Source organism: Phascolarctos cinereus, unplaced genomic scaffold (genome assembly GCF_003287225.1).
Source record: "Phascolarctos cinereus isolate Bilbo 61053 unplaced genomic scaffold, phaCin_HiC Scaffold_9;HRSCAF=440, whole genome shotgun sequence".
NCBI lineage: Eukaryota > Metazoa > Chordata > Mammalia > Diprotodontia > Phascolarctidae > Phascolarctos > Phascolarctos cinereus.
Genome location: NW_027556402.1, coordinates 64,398,797 through 64,411,016, shown reverse-complemented (window position 1 = coordinate 64,411,016; position 12,220 = coordinate 64,398,797).

The window sequence follows — 12,220 nt, the reverse complement described above, 5'->3', positions numbered from 1 at the left end:
ATGTATTTGGGCAACTGACTTGGATTCTCTGAGCCTCAGTTTCCTCACCTGTTAAATGAAGGGGTCATACTAGATGATCACAAAGGCTCCTGCCAACCCTAACTATATGGGTCTAAAATTGTTAGGGAAGAGTTGGGGTAAAGGCAAGAACAAGACCAGCAGAGCGTGTAGGACCGGTGAAAGATTCTCTGAAATGCTTGAAAGCAATCACTGGGTCACTCAACGTAATATTTAGTAACATAATATTATCACCTACCTCAGAAAATTGTTGTGAAAATCAAATAAGATAATGTATGCAAAGTAGTTTGCTAACCTTAAAGTGTTATGTAAATACTGGCTATTATTATTATCGACATAAGGGATGGCATAGTAGAGAGAGAGCATTGGACCAGGAAATAAGACCTGGGTTGAAATCCCAGCATTAACTAGCATTAACTAGCTATGTGACCTTGAGAAAATAATTTAACCTCACTCAGCCCCTGTTTCTTCATCTGTAAAATGGGGATAAGAATAGCACCTGACTCACAGGATAGTTGTGGGGCTCAAATGAATAATATATAAAAGTACTCTGCAAACCATAAATCATAATACAAATGTTAGCTATTTTTTTTTATTACTACCAGCTATTATTAAATGCTTGCAGCATGGAAGTAAGTTCTTAATTGCTTTCATCCATGTCACCTTCAGCAGTTACCAGGGAGAAATCATATGGCAACAGAATCCATAGAAAGCCAGAGCTAGAAGGTATCTTATAGTATAAATATTGTATTAATATTTATTATATTGTATTAGTGTCTGAGTGTACTGTCCATTCATTCTACAGAGGAGAAAAGGACTTTGTGAAATCAAGCTGCCATTAATGGGTGTATCCTTAACCAAAATTTACTAGCATGATAGTCTAAAAAGCAAATGGAAATTGACGTGTATATGAGAAGGTGAGATTCCACAGGGTTCCAAAAATGTGGCAACTACCTATTTGAAACAGAAGAAAAGGAACCATGGATGCAGAGCTAATCCGTGAGGCATGTCCATATTATCCACCATAGGAAATATACCAGCAAGAACCATGCTCAACAGACTGCTCCTATAAATAAAATTTGCATAATCCTTGTGTCAGAATAGCAAGTTATCAAGAAATTACTTCTTACAGAAAATGAAGAATCATGAACCAAGTATGGATTCATCTAACCTGAAAGTCAGAATTTTTCTACCACTTGTTCATGGAACAGGAGACATAATCTTTAGGTGGGTAGAGGAAGACTAATTAGAAAAGAATTGTGATTTGTAAATTCTGTTGGTGAATTTAACCAAAGCATTTAAAGGTGCCAAACAAAGTTGGTATGTAGGAAATTATGCCTCAGATAATGTTGTGTAGTAGGAAGAGTGCTGGATTTGAAGTCAGAAGACCTGGTTTCAAATCCTAACTCTGGTCCTCACTCCTTATATGACCTTCAGCAAGTTTCTTAACCTTCCTGGGACTCAATTTCCTCATCTGTAAAATCAGGGGATGGAGGAGGGGTGATGCCGGACTAGATGACTTTTAAGGCCTCTTCTCTATCTATGATTCCAAATATGTTTATAAGCATCCTTGGTTTACTCCAAGAGGTATTCTAATGGTGAATCAATGAAGAAGATACATCAAAGTAGGAACTGGGTTACTGCCGCCTACCAACAGTGCAATGCTGTGGTTTCTGCCATGTTTTCTGATACTGTGATTCAAATAGTAACTCTCAAGTTAGGTCAGACAAAGGGGTGTTTAATCTTGGATTCCAGGGGCAGAGAGAAAAAGACCTAATAGTAATTACTCAAAATCTTTTATCAATGTTGATGATCACATATCTATCGCTCCTCATTTTAAAACAATGCATGACGAGCAAATGGGCATCCTGAAGCTGTATTTCTACTTGGTCTTGCTGGGTCCCAAAAAAAGAAGTGCTCCTATATTGCTGGGGAATCCTGTTTTTATAAGGCGTCTTTTTTTCTTTGTTACTTACAATGGAGAATAGTCTTAACTGTCATTAACTATTTGATTTCTGATCTTTGAAAGATGGGGTATTAAAGCAATTAGATAACTGGGTTAATTAGGTTAATGGGCTTTTGCTTAATTAGATTTTAATGTCGAATTTACTCCTCCATTCTCCAATTGGTCAAAGAGTTTCAAAGATGTGGGGATACTGGCTTCTTTACATTGTTGGTAAATTGGGGGTAGAGAAGGAAAATGATGTTAGAAGGGAGAATGTATACTACACAAATAACCATTCTTTAAACAAAAAAAGAGACTTTTTTCTACTACGTTTTAAGATGCAAGGGCATAATGTGTCAAATGCTACACTTGAAATATCCTCACAGCTGGATAACTTTATGAAAAATAACAGTAGCAATCAACTTTTAAATTATTTTGTCTGGTCCTACTGTCATCCCTATGGGGTGGTTAGTTTTATTCTCACTTTTCCCTGGGAAAACAGGTACATAGAGATGATGAATTTCCCTCTTCCAACCAGGAAAGGGATTGCTGGCCAGGTGGCATTAAAACTGAACTTTTACTATTTACCGAACAAGACAAATTCCCATATTTAAAACATAGGCTAAACACAACTCAAATATTATGACTGGTGTGCAGTGAGTCTCATGTTTAGTAAATGAGTGTGCTGGAGAAGGGTGGAGTATGAAGAAAGAGGCTCATGGAAGAAAAAAAGAACTGGGATTAAAAGGATAAGTCATCACTCTCAGATTAGAAACACAAATTTTAAACAGATAAGACTAAAACCAAGAAAATGGGGCCAAGAGAGAGGACAGAAAAAGAAAGCGAGCCTCTTTGAGGACTGGGAAGAGATCCCAATGGATTGAACACTGCACAGACACATATGGAGTGTGGTGATATACCTATAAAGTTTTTATAAGTTTAGCTATTTGAAAATGCCCGAGGATTATGGAACCATTTATCAAGATGTCAGAGCTGGAAATGCATGCACGTCCTTGTGACCAGAGGTATACAAGAAGGTAAAAAAAATGTTCTTTTTGCTTTATTAATAAATTATTTTTTATCAAAAATTTGGAAAGTTTTTGACAAGAGTGATGTAGGCTGTTTCCAAGAAATTATGGACTTGCTCCTTCTCCAATATCATCAATGAAGGTATTTCCTCCAGTAGAATAAAAGCTTCCTGAAAGGAGAGATTTTCACATATATATTTTCATCCCCAGGACCTGGAATACTGCCTGGCACATAGTAGGCACTTAATAAATGCTTTTTGAATTGTTGAGTTAAATGAATGCAAATTATAGTAGGACTGAGCCAAGATTTTTTTTAAAATATGGTCCCATTTGGGATTTACATAAAAAAGAGCCCTAAATGCTCACAGGAGACTCAGATCTTGTTTAATAGCTCCCTCAGATCCTTTTATTTAGGGAACAAAATGACTGTAGTTCAAATAACAAAATTACGAAAATCTGGGCTGTTGGAGAGCATATTAACTCAGAGCATATTGACTCAAGAAATCACCCATCATCACAAAATAACTGTGGTGTTATATGGAAACACTCACCCTGGAGCAGCTTCCAGAAGGAACAGGCCCTGGCTAGGCTAGGACCAGGCTGCTATTTCCGCCAGTTACTTGCTACTGCCAAGACTCAGATGGAAGAGGAATTTGTTCTTTAGAGACCCCTTTGTCTGGGGGCTTTCTCTAGTTTAAAAAAAAATTATTTTTTAATTCTCCAGTTTTCCCTCCCTTTTTCAATGCACTTTATACTGCATATACAGGCATATACTATATATATACTTACATATAGATATATATTTACTGGGTTTTATGTGATTTTATTGGTATAGGGACCTCCCCATGAGGAAATGTCTTCTACCAATGCAGATTGGCACCTCCCAGTATTACAGAATTGTCTGAAACACTGAAAGGGAAGAGACTTGTCCAGCAACACATTGCCAGCATATGATAGAGATGAGATTTGAACCCAGGTCTTCCTAGTGCCAAGGTCAGCTCTCTATTCACTACACCAAACTGCAGCTACACTATCACCCCCCCCATTCCTACTCTTATATCCTATACATAGTTTACATACACACACACACACACACACATATATATATATATACATACACATATGTGTGTGTATATATATCACATATAGGCATCTATTTATGTGTGCACATATCATACATAGGTAATCTGTGTGTATACATATATATGAGGGCCCTAGGTGATAGAGTGGATATAGCCCTGGGCCTGGAGTCAGGAAGACCTGAGTTCAAATCCAGTCTCTGAAACTTACTAGCTGTGTGACCCTGGGCAAGCCACTTAACCCTCTTTGCCTCGGGTTCCTCATCTGTAAGATGAGCTGGAGAAGGAAATGGCAAGTCATTCTTGTATCTTCACCATGAATGCCTCAAATGGGGTCACAAAGAGTCAGACACATGTGAAACAACTGAACAACATGTACATATGTATATACACATATATGATATTTTTTTAATATAAATTTATTTATTTTTAGTTTTCAATATTCACTTTCACAAGTTTTTGGGTTCCAAATTTCTCACCCCTCCCCCCACCCCAAGATGGCATGCATTCTGAATACCCCTTCCCCTGGTCTGCCTTCTCTTCTATCTCTCCCCCCTCCCTTCTCTTATTCCCTTCCCCTTCTATTTTCCTGTAGAGTAGGATAGACTTCTGTACCCCATTTCCTGTATTTCTTATTTCCCAGTTGCATGTGAAAACATTTTTTTTTAAAAACATGTGTTTTTAAAACTTTCAGTTCCAAATTTTCTCCCTTCCTCCCTCCCCACCTACCCTCATTGAAAAGGCAAGCAACTCAATATAGGTTGTACATGTGCAGTTAACACATATACGATATTGATGCTTCTGTTTCATATCATACTCATTTCTAAATATATTCTTCCTACCCTCACAAGAAATAAAAAAAAGACAATTTAGCAAAACTAACCAAAACATTGACTAGATCTGACAGTATGAATGAATAAATTAAAAGGCACTAGGCACACAGTAGGTGCCAGGGACTATGCTAAAAACTGGGGATGAAAATGCAAGCAAACATGACAGTCCCCTCCCTCATGGAGCTTGCATCCTGGCCCCCTTTCCACTGCTGTAAAGCCTCTCAGAACACCAGAAGGAATCGCTTCTAGGCAAGAGCATAAGATAAGGGAGAGCTTTTTGGAAGGCGCTGTACATGAATACCAAGAGACAGAGATGTGGAGAAAAGTCTGATCCCAGAATGGAGGACAGTCTGTGAAAATCCATGGAGCCATGGGAGGGCAGGACAACAACAGACTCCTAGATGGGTTTAACTAACTCAAAGAATTCATGAAGAGGAGTGAGGATATAGAGTGAAATAAGCCTGACAAAGGTTGATGGGGTCCAGGTGATGAACACCCTTGAGTGTTAGGATAAATAACTTGCATTTTATCCTCTAGTCCAACAGTTCTCAAAGTGTGGTCTGAGAACCCCTAGGGGTCCTTCAGACCCTTCCTGGGGTCCTCAAGGTCAAAACTATTTTCATAACAATACTAACATGTTGTTTGCTGATTAAATACTGTTCCCTTTTCCAACTACATATCTCTGTGAAGCCAATTTTCTTCAGATATGTCAACTAAAACAATATATCACAAGAGATTGAATGCAGAAACAGATGAGAATCTGTTTTGTATCAATCCAGACACTGAAGAGATTTACCAAAATATATAAAACAATGCCACTCTTCTCACTAATTTTTTTGTTCCAAAAATATAGATTTGTTTCATAAAAATATGTTATTTATGTTAAGATGGAATAGGCATATTACTGTTATTTAAATAAAGTAGGAAATAAATATTTTTTTAAAGTTTATCAGTTTTCATTTCTAATACAGTAAGTATTGATCGATATTACCCTCATAACAAAAGCTTTTGGGGGTCCTCAATAATTTTTAAGAGTCATCAAAAAGCTTGTGAGCCTCTATTCTAGTTAATGGGGAGCTGCTGAATATATTTGAACAAGGGAGTGATATGATCAGTACTAAAGTCAGTATGGTAGCACTTTGTTGGGACAACCACTGTCCTAGAGACATTAACAACCAATTCATGGTAATGACTGCTGCTGAGTAACAATCTCTGGTAATTCCTTCCTGTCCTTTGAGATACTTGACTTTTTCCTCGGGCTATACCAGGGTCACAGAATGTAATTGTACTAAATGATTAAGAAAAATTAACAGAAAACTCAGCCCAGAGTTTGAGAAATAATAATAATAATAATAATAATAGATATTATTTGTATAGTGCTTAAAGGTTTACAAAGCACTCCACAAAATCATTTCCCTTGATCCTCTGATCAATCAACATGCATTTTTAAAGCTCCTCCAATGTGCTTGCCACTGTGTTAGACATTAGAGATGCAGGTTAAAAAGGAAGATGGTTATTCTTGCCCTCGAGGCCTGCAATTTACTAAAAACCACATGGAGGGACTATAGATACTGGGCCCTTTTTAAAAAGACATTTTTCAGATCAAAAGTTGATGACTGATCTGCAGATCTACAAGAGGAACTAGAAATATACCTCAAAAACACAATAAATATGGAAAATTGGAAAGTTTCCCCTCCCCACTCTTGTATAACCACATATGTTTACATTTTGTCACACACACTTGCCTTGAATTCCCTATCATTTTATAACGACTTGGGAAAAGGAAGAAAGAAAATTTGGTATGTATGGCAATATGGCAACCCTGCGCAGCAACAGCACTTTAGTAATGAATGTACAAAGAGAATACAAAGATAACAGAGTCAAGTATAATATATTTTAGACCATGCATTACGAAGAAATGCTTGGGCAACAAAAAATCCAGGACAAGGGGAAAATTCATGCTGCAAACAACTTGAATTACAGAAAAGATCGTGGAACACTGTTAACTATGGTCATTGTTCATCCTTCATTTTTGAAGATGATCAACGATATCAAAGGGTGATGTCTTGATTTGTGAATGAAATGGATTTAAGTGAGGCAGAGTTGCCCAAAGTCGTCAGCCTCACTCTCTCTTCCAGAGTCACTGAAGTCCAGCGGCAAATCAGGATGACTGGTGATGCCTTGGGATGCAGTGCATGATCTTGGTGTCTTTGATATCTGACCAAGCTCTACGCCCTCCATAACACCTACTTCAGCTGCCTTCGTGGCCATTGGAACAAATTATTTGAATCAGCCCATCCCGCTGGGGAAGGTCTTCATATGCTTTAGGGTAGACACCCCCCTAACTCATCAAAGGGTTTAAGGCCTGTTGGTTACCCTCAACATGATTTAGTCTGTTGGCTAAGATGCTTTTACCCAGGTGTGGCCACTGAGCATGCTAAGGTTTTTTGGAGCTACAGATGAGAGTTGGGTGAAGGCACTAAAGGTAGACAAGCAGCCCTCACACCAGAGGTGCTAGTCCTATGTGACCACCCCATATACCACCAGGATATCTATGGTTACCTTTACCAAAAATATATACCTTTGCCATTAGGAATTTTTTTTTAAAATAGGAGATATGCTCACCATCTTTCTGGACAATTTGAGCAGGAAAAATAATGGTTGATAATAAAAATTATTAATATGTACACCTGGGTTTGAAATGAAGGTTAAGCTGGGCCCCAAAGGTCCTATATCATGCTAGTGGGAAGGGGGAAGGGCAATGTACTTTGTGGGTGTATTCAAGCAACCTAATCAATCCACAAAAATGTATTCTTCACTTCTACAACTATTTACTAATTGCAGTACTTTATATGAGACAGAGACACCACAAAATTATCACGTAGTTAATCAAATAGTGAAAAGCAATTGGAAAATTAGAGGCCCAGCCAGGTGAAGAGTTGAGTGTCCTGGACTAATAGCCCAAAGACTAGGATTCTAATCCTCTTTCTGCCCCTGACTAGTGATACAAACTTGGATGAGTCATTTAAACTTCTCCAAGCCTCAGTAAAATGAGGATGACAGAAGTTTCATTACCAACCTCACAAAGTTGTATTAAATAATAATGAAATAATAATGTTTGTAGATGAATCTGGAAACTATGACACTTTGCATACATGGTAAGTAAGTTAAGAGGCAGCAGGGCATAGTAGACAGGGCTCTGGACTCAGAATGAAGGATGCTCCTGGTCTAAGCATGGGTAGACCATTCGGCTTTAACAAGGCTTAGTTGCTTCATCTATTAAGTAGAAATAATATTTATATGACCCATCTTATGGGCTATTATGAGAACAGGCCTTTAAAAAGAGACAGTATGACACAGTAAAAAGGACTCTGGATTTAGACTCAGCAGACCAAGCTTTGAATTCCTGCTCTGCTACTAATGACCTTAAGTCAGTTCCTTAACCTTTCTAAGCCTCAACTTCCTCATTTGTTAAATGGAGCTACTGGACCAAATAACAGCTAGGGTCCTTTTTTAATTTAAATTTAATTTTATTTAAATCTATTATCCTATGATATATTACTAATATACAAACAGAAAAGTGAACTATATTTTTGATACATACATTCACAACTGTTGACAATGTGGTTTCTTTCAAATAGGCCTTTTTTCCCTCTCTCTCTCTCTTTCTCATCTTCTCATTATCTCATTTTTATAGCTCCCTTAAAAATTGTAATTTAGAAAATATACAATTGCTGGTCTTCTTGATTTCCCAATGAATAAAATGTAAAAGTATTTAGATACAAACAAAGCTGATGGAAATTATTATGCCCAATTGAAGTCATGTCAAATGAGGCTATACACATCTCTCTTGGCATACTCTTGTTAAGGAATTTTAAAAAAAATCATTTGTTTTAGACTTGAAAGGAAGAGGAATTTTTCTGTATCTCTCTTTATGTTGCCTGTCTCAGAAAACTTACAGATCATAAGCTTGGAAGGTAACCTCAAAAGGTTCAGTAATTAAATCACATTTCTTGAATTTTTTCAGGTAGGATCCCAGCAGAACAGGTTCATTGTTAAACACTATGAACTTTCAGTGCATTTAACAAAACAAAACAATTGTTTTCACATGCTTTCACTGTTCTATCATTCATCCACCTTCTTCACTCAGCCCATAAAGAGATGGGGGAACTGAGGCAAACAGAGGTTCAGTGTCCTGCCCAGGGTCACATGGCTAGTAAGGGCCTGAGACCACATTCAAACTCAAGTCTTCCTGATTTCAAGTGTCAGTCTACCCACTGCACCACCTCGCAGCTCTGATAAATGCTGGTTGAATTGAACTGAATAGTTCAGGGGTAGGGAACCTTCAGTCTCAAGGCCATATGTGGCCCTCTAGACCCTCAAGTGCGGCCCTTTGACTGAATCCAAACTTCACAGAACAAATCCCCTTAGTAAAAGGATTTGTTCTGTAAAATTTGGACTCAGTCAAAAGTCTGCACCCAAGGACATAGAAAGCCACATGTGGCCTCGAGGCCACAGGTTTCCCACCCCCCTGGAATAGTCCAAAGAGTACTGGCTCTATGGTCAAAGTCCCTTCCTAGGGGTTCTGGTTCTGGTTCTGTTGCTTAATTAGTTGTATCACCCTGGACATTTCTCTGAGCCTTTCTAAGCTTGAGATTCTCTAGATCCAGCCCGAGGTCTCAAGAATCAGAAACATAGTCACACACTCATGTCAAAACTACAGGATTTGGGGGGCAGTGAGGTGGCGCAGTGGATAGAGCACCAGCCGTGGAGTTAGGAGGATCTGGATTCAAATCCAGCCTCAGACACTTGACACTTACTAGTTGTGTGACCCTAGACAAGTCACTCAATTCCATTGCCTCGCAAAACAAACAAGCAAACAAAAAAAACCTTACAGGATTTGGGAACTATGCTGAAAAGGCTATAAAACTGTGCATACCCTTTGACCCAGCAACTACTACTACTAGGTCTGTATCTCAAAGAGATCAAACAAATGGGAAAAGGACCCATGTGTATAAAAATATTTATAGCAGCTCTTTTTGTGGTGGCCAAAAATTGGAAATGGAGGGGATGCCCATCAATTGGGGAATATTAAACAAATTGTAGTATATGAATGCAATGGAATACTATTGTTCCATATGAAATGATGAGCAGGTAGACTTTAGAAAAATCTGGAAAGACTTGCATGAACTGATACTGAGTGAAGTGAGCAGAACCAGGAGAACTTTGTACACAGTAATAGTAACATTGTGCAATGACCAACTTTGATAGACTTAGCTCTTCTCAACAATGCAAAGATTGAAGACAACTCCAAAAGGACTCAAGTTGGAAAATGCTATCCACATCCAGAGAAAGAACTGTGGAATCTGAATGCAGATGGAAGCAAACTATTTCTCCCTGTCCCCACCCCACCCCCCGCCCCGTCTTTCTGCTTTCTCATGGTTTTCCCTTTGGTTCTAATTCTTCTTTACAATGTGATTAACATGGAAATATGTTTAACATGCTTGTACATGTATAATCTAGATCGGATTGCACACTATCTTGGGGAAGGAGGAAGGAAGAGAAAATTTAGAACTCAAAATCCTACAGAAGTGAATGTTGAAAACTAAAAATAAATAAATTAAAAATGAAACAACCAGCAGAATACTTACACTGAAAGGACACAAGGAGATTTCTATTTCTGTATCCCCACTACCCTTGCATCCCAGCTGAGGTCTGATTCCAGGAAATGGAGATGAACCTATAACCAAAGACTGGGGAAGTGGTTCTAGATATGCTCTAGAAGGATTCAGGATACCTCCCAAGGGAGTGAGGGGGGCTGCATTCAGCTGTCAATTGTGAAAGATAACAGAATCTAAATGGCTTTTTTTTTAAGTGTGATTCCAATCTTAGATAAGTAGACATCATGTACACCAATAATGAGTATATAAGACAAGGATAAACACAAGGGCTAGTAAAATTTACTTTCCTGTCTGTTCAGTTCAACTAACTGTGCTAGGTACTGGAGATGCCAGACAAAAACAAAACACAAAACAAAACAGTCCCTGCCCTCAAGGAGCTGACATTCTCCTGGGGGAGAAATACAAGTAAATAAAAAGTCCATTCTGTCTGGGGAAAGGATAGGTGGGGTCTTGCTTCCAAGGCAAGATGACAGAGGCACCTAGTGGCTAAGCTAGATATATTTTGCAGAACAAATTTGTTAGCCCAGGGAAGAATGCCAGACATCCCTGCCTCTTAGGATCAAATTCCTATGTTCCACTGCCCAAGTATCCTTTATATTCCATTTTAAATTTAACTTTTTTCCCCCTTAAGTACAAGAAGAGTCTTTTAGGAAAAATAAAAATCCCAAACTTTGTCTTCAGGCAGTCAGAAGGATATCTGTATAGGCCCTAGGAAGGACTAGTGGCAGTAATAGAGAGACAGGGGAGGTAAGTGCTAAGAATAAATCATTTTACCCAGGCATGGCCATATAGAGGAGCTTATCACTGTGCAGTTTTCAGATTTTATAACTCTATGGCCCTCAAAGAATTTGGTAGGTACAATGTGAAAATGCTAATGAAAGCCTTATGAAAATACAATGTGTGCCAAAATCCCCCTACCCATGTGGATCACATGATTGGCAAGATTGGAAGAGATCTTCAAAGATGATGTCATTGAATCAGTCAAAAATCACTTGAGCCATAAAAAGTCTACCCTGCCACTCAAGTTTTATCTAATCCTACCTTCATCTTCCTCCAGTTCCCTATTATTGACAAAGAACACCAAACATCTGTCTCTAGCCTGTATTCTCATAGACATGCCAAGCAATCAAAGCCAGATTGTGGAGAGGCAGGATGTACAATATTTCTCAATATGCCTTTTCTGGATTCCCAGAGGCCCATAAGCCAAGAACTGCATTTGGTAGGTCCCTATCCCTGTCCTATTCTACATTATTCCTCCCTCTCTTCTGTCCTCAACCATTCAGTACTCCTCCTTCTCCTCTTCTTCTTCTCTTCTTTCTCCTTCCTCTTCTTAACTTCCCTTTCAAAGCACACACTCAGATTTTTTCATTCATGCTAAGGTATAAATAGCTGAAACTGACTTAAAGTGTTACCCTTCCCAAGGGCTTTTGGGTAATGGTCTCTGAATTGTATCACCAGCAAAGACTGGGGGAAACTGAATGGACTCAGGCAGGGAGCAACAGCTGAGCTTGAGACTTTCGGATCATTAACCTGTTCCCTTATAGTATCCTTTGTTTAGGAAGCTCTGGGCAGTTTGCCAACACAGATGGCGGACCACAAGACACACCCAAGGAGATGTACATGAGCCACATTCTCC